The sequence below is a fragment of the Sphaeroforma arctica genome (genome assembly GCF_001186125.1).
Source record: "Sphaeroforma arctica JP610 unplaced genomic scaffold supercont1.110, whole genome shotgun sequence".
NCBI lineage: Eukaryota > Ichthyosporea > Ichthyophonida > Sphaeroforma > Sphaeroforma arctica.
Genome location: NW_014040448.1, coordinates 1 through 5,982, shown reverse-complemented (window position 1 = coordinate 5,982; position 5,982 = coordinate 1).

Here is a 5,982-nt window from a genome sequence, read left to right as displayed (position 1 = left end):
TATATGGATTATTTTATGTGTCATATATATATATATACATATATATATACTTGTAGCAACTGTGGGCTTCACTGGTGTAAAATTAGTATGTATCTGTCCTGACATCGTCTCGGAGGAATATTTATCTTTAATGTGTAGTTATGGTCAGTATCTCGCAGAAAGTCGATATAACCTGTTTACTGTGCCCTATTTCTGCTGGACAAAACTTGAACGATATGTGTGCGGTCAGGCCTATGAACTTTGTTGGTATTCTGCATTTTATCTTCGATATATACTATTGCCAGATTCTTTTGAAACAAATTTTTCTCTGTAGCCATAAAATTATCTGTTTATGTTTTATATTGAGGTCTTAATTTTAGAAAGCTGTGTTACGGATTTTGATAAAGAAATGATGAAGATTATTTTCTATCGGGTAAGATAGTACTCGCTTAATTGGATAGAATACACCCGTGCAATGCACTTGTGTGAATATACTTCCAATTGGGCTTTACCATCACAGCAACTCACCTTTGAAAATTGGCAAACAAACAAACATTTCTTTTAAAGAATATTCAAAGACAAATGACTATGTGGCTGCTGTATTGTTATTTTACTATCAGCGGAACGTGTTGTAGTGCCTGGTCCAATTCATGTGCAGATATTTGCAAAGCGACGAAATAAATACATTTATAGGATGATCAAGCAGCATTGATTGATAATATCCGACCACAAACTCACACATCCTCTGAAATGAAAAAAATAGTATGCTCCATCAGCACACGTTTTATTGATTGATTGTACTGAGTGATAAAATGTAGGCTTTGTGCTTGATTCTTTCATTGCGATATGATTGGGTAGACACAATTCAAAGAAACTGCAATTAGCGAGAAGCTGAAATTCCGGATACACCCACCCGTTCTAATTCAACCCTTCTCTAAATTAACCCCTGTAAACAAGCCCCTCGTGTTGAACCTCCCGAGAGGTTTCTTTTGTTATCAGGAGTCTTTGACGGGTCAGCCATGCAAAACGTATATGCCTGCAATTTTGAAGCACTTTTTGCCCCGATTTTCCCTTCCTAAAATATTCCAGATAATTTTTGAGCACTTTCAACCCTGGGTTCCACTCTTGAAAGCGAGCATGGCAAAAAAAATCCTCATAAATATAGATGATAGTTGCGCACAGGGTTCTGCGTTGCATTGTGATCTGTGAATCAATCTGGAGGTTTATATGGGCAATCCTCTAAATGATAGCGCTCGCCGTAAACTCACTCTGAAGTGCCCGTTGCAAATTTGAGACAGTTTTTGTTTAGATTTTGGCAAAATCTGTTCGAACTGCGATAGTTAGCATACACCAATACCTAGTAAATCAATCGCATGCATACTATGAGAGAGCTTGTGCCTGCACATCCTGTTAAATTAACTCTATCAGCCATGATAAAAGACATTGGTTGTATGTTTGTAAGCGCACATATGCATACCATCACCACGTGCATGCCGAAACATGCCATTAATACGCATATTCTAACAGCGACTATTTAAAATCGCAACATTGAATCGACTGTATGTTTTATTCCCGAATTGAGTCGATAAGGTATTACATACTTGAAATAATTGCTCGTCGTGGAGTCGAGACGGACCTTCTAAGCCCCACACACATACAAGCCCCATACTCATACATATACATTACGGACCCATATAAACACACAAGCGTTGATTGTATTCGAAACTGGCGCAAGGGGCGTTTTTGTGGCTCGATGTTGTAACTAAACAATTTGCGAGGGCGGAACTTGGTTGTTAGTTTACGTTGATCGATAAGCGTACGCTGGCCCGATATTGAACGAGTGGCCCTGGTTTTATCACTCAATTTCTGGTACCTTTTTTTTTAACGAATTTCCCTCCAGAGATCGAACATTGTAGTTCTTAGAGTTCGCTACCCGAGTGTTCAGAGAAACAGTTTGCACCTTATACTGAATGACAACATGAGAAGTGAATTGATTCAAAGTTGTAAGTACTCATTATTTACCTATGCACTCGTTGATATTCTGATCAATTTAATTTGTTACAGCTCGTGAGAGATTACAGTAGTCATGTACACCTCAATATGATAAACACGATATTATGCCATCAGTCAAGAGAGAAATTTGAGAAATGTACTCAAACTATTGTATTCACAGCTGGGCCACCGGTCCGCCTGAGAGTATATAGCAGAGAAAGTGATATGTTTATTTCTTTAAATACATTATCACACTAGTGTTCTGAATAAGATTTCTTATACTGGTCATGCAATAATTTACCCTAGCCCACCCAAACGGTCGAACATTAGTACATACACTATTGGTATATATCTATGGGTGAGATTAAGGATAAAGGCATCCAAACACAAACATTTGTAGCTATCGCACCACTAGACACTACGCAATAACACAGCTCCAATTGAGAATGTTGACTTCTCAATCGACACTAGAACAACATCAGCAGCAGAAAGTAGACAAACCCAAGAAGTCTGACCAATCGTTATGCAAACGTCGAGCAAGCCAGAACAACCGCGAATGACCTCATTTTCAACCCGACAAACTGCTCAGAGCAAAGTATATATCAACGAACCGGAGGCTACCGCAGCGGCTAGCTACAGGAACACATTGCGCTCTCGAAGCAACTAATGATACAATAATTATAGAAGGTCGACAATTCTTTCGAGAACTCCGAGATCTTACGATATGTGACAGTTCAAAACCAAGACTTCCTACCAACCGTCCTGCAAATTCGAGACAGCCAGAACCACTGCAAATAACATCGACAAACTGCTCAGAGCGGGAAAGTATATATCGGCGAACTGGAGGCTACCGCAACAACTAAAAGATCATATCACGCTCTTGAAGTAACTATAGCTAGAATAACAATTCAAAATCGAGGAGTCCGACAAACCATAATGCAAAGGTCGAACCGGCCCGAACAACTGCAAATAATCTCGTCTTCAACACGACAAAAACTGTCCAGAGCGATATATATTTTGGCGAAGCGAAGGCTACCGCAGCAACTATAAGTACATATCACGGTTTCGAAGCAACTATAGCTAGAATGACTGCGGACGGTCGACAACTCTCCGAGAACTGCGAGGCCTTGCAAAATATTACAGTTATGTCAACTAGCATCACAACAATCGCTGTACTAGGTCAGCAACACGCACATGGCTAATTCAACAACTTCAGCACTGGAACAGAAAGTATACACGGGTATATAGTGGTAATTAATTCATCATCCCATCCTGTCAGGTTAGATGTGCAGTCCCCGGGGCAGGCTTCCTGCTCGGAAACCCCTTTTCGTTTAAGGTAGCCGAACTCTTCAAGGAGTGGCCCCAAGTTTATCAGTTGTTTAATATGAATCTCTTCGGATTGGAGTATCTATAAGACGCCAAATGCAACTGACTGGGATGAACATCACGCTCGGATATAGAACGCTTGAGGGTACAGCGCAAGGTATTCGCCCTAGTTGACAACAACCCACGGGAAAAATCAATATATACACCTCGATGGGTCTTCAAAGCAAAAACGTACAAATCAGGGCAAGACACACGACTTAAATCTCGACTGACCGTAGCAGCATTCGATGTAAAAGATAAGAAAAGAAATAAGGGTGACACAGTGGTCGTATGTTGGGTCGACCGTTGCGTAGCCGCCTAGCGGGTACTTCTTAAACTATTCGTCGGTTTACTATGCGTCAAGAGTACAAACACTATTCACTCAACAAATCCAAAATTTCATGATTGTACCCATAGACGACAGGATTGCAGCATGCCAGAGAAACCCTAAAGCTGCAATGAATAAAGAATGAAGCATCGGTAATATGGATGCATATCACAGTGGTTTCTCACGAGTGATGTGGAAATGCAACCCGGATGCGTATGCCTTATCAATGACAATACATAAAAAAAATGTTGCAGGTATGAGGATAAATTGGCTGTAATCCATCACGAAAGCCGATTCTCGAGTCAAGACTATGAGGTGACAGACAACCCCGCATGTATCCCAGAAAAAGCGGCAAGTTCACATTCACAACAATCTCACAATGTATCCAGCCAGTGGGTCCCACACGATACCTTGTGGATCAAACACGAATAGATATGTGCTTTGCCGTCTCAACCTTAAGTCTCTACCTGATAGGTCCGCAGTAAATCACTATGGCAGTGCCAAGGGATACACGAACAATGAACCATTTGTCCCCTATATCGCAACAGCTTTGCTAGCGACGATACAACCAGACAATCCACTGCAACATCGGGTGACTGAGCATTACAACAGCCGCACTGTTAATTTGGGACTCTAATTTACAACGGTCACAGACAAGTTCTACAACTGAGATAGAATACGCCATACATTCCGAAACAGCTGAAAACACTGTATGGGTTTGGAATATCTCCACGGAACTTGGCATCACGCTCTATGAACCTACCGCTATAGAGCTGGACATTAATTCAACAATACTATTGACAAAGGGTATCACTAATTTTCGCTGTACTAAGAACGTCTACATACGATATCATCACATCAGAGAACTCACGACGAACAGCACTATCGAATTCATCGGAGCAAATACGCTTCGATCTCTTCAGGGAGCCTCGCAGCCGAGAAAAGTTCACAGATGTCCGTGATATATTGATGATTCGTACGCAAAATCGACTTAGCGCAGTTGATAATATGGTAAGCACTTTTCAAATGGTTCATGCTTGTACCTCTAGATATATCCTAGACAGAGACATTGTACCTGGAAAATAACACATGAACTGTTTGCATCAAAAAATTGAAATCATACATGTTGGATATACAATAAAAATATTTATGTACTTTATTTTTCGGTAGCAGCACCCAATTATCATATTTCGACAAGCACTCGAATGTTTCTTCATGCACTATAATTTTCCCTATACTGGTTCAAGGTTTTATAGAAGAATCTTTTTTGTTGCTGACCGTGAACCAAAGTAGGTATTTCAGAAGGAAAAGGTGTGGGAGTTTTACTATTGCCGCTGTCTGACTTTACGGGTGAAATTAGTCACGTCACAAATTCTATGGGTTGATTCGATAAAAATATAAATTCTCCCTACCTCGCATCCCAGTATTATCGAAGTAAAACTACAACTCTGCAAAGTTTGATATCTGATATATACTCAAAGATCGAATCCCTAGTCAAATACACGAATGCTGAGTCTATCGTTTCACCTACCAACAGCACCCATAAGGTCTTTTGGTGTTATGTATGTTGGTCTAATAAGCATCGCACTGGTCGGTTCATAATGAGGGCCTGCTGCAAGTGTGGCGACAAAACATATACTGCTCGTGACTCAAAGTCCAAAAATGTAATATTTACAATGTAACAAATCGAACACGTATCTAACGACTACTTGGCAATAGTCTGCAGTAAACATACTAGTTAAGTTAAACTCCCATATACTGCTCCACACAAAGGATAGACTTCATCAACCAACACGATTTAAAATTCACACATTAACACTTTAACAAAACACTGCAACAGAATAGGCTATCTTACCACATTCGATCCGCCGGCTATCTTTAGTTTGCTCGTAGTAAAGCTTCAAGGTTACTATTATCCTTCGAATGACACCAATTGATTGACCTGAAAGGGGCGTGGGTATATTTATTAAATGAGTCACTGTACATGTATACATGTATACATGATGCACTCATTAATGGGTTTATCGTAAACTACTTCATGCTCTCGGTTGTGTAGCCAATATGACTAGACTGGACTGCGTCTGCGCTCTGAACAAACTTTTTGACTTCACTGCCCCACTACTAAGATACACTTCTTAAGATATCCGCTATCTTACCAGTACAACTTCGGAAACACTCATTATCAGACACCGTCTTCAAGCATATACATATCCTTGTTTGTATTACTATACACTCACATACAAATCACACACCGAAGCTCTGATATGCATTAAAAGGCTTTAGGGTTGAAATAGAATAAAACATATATATATATATAT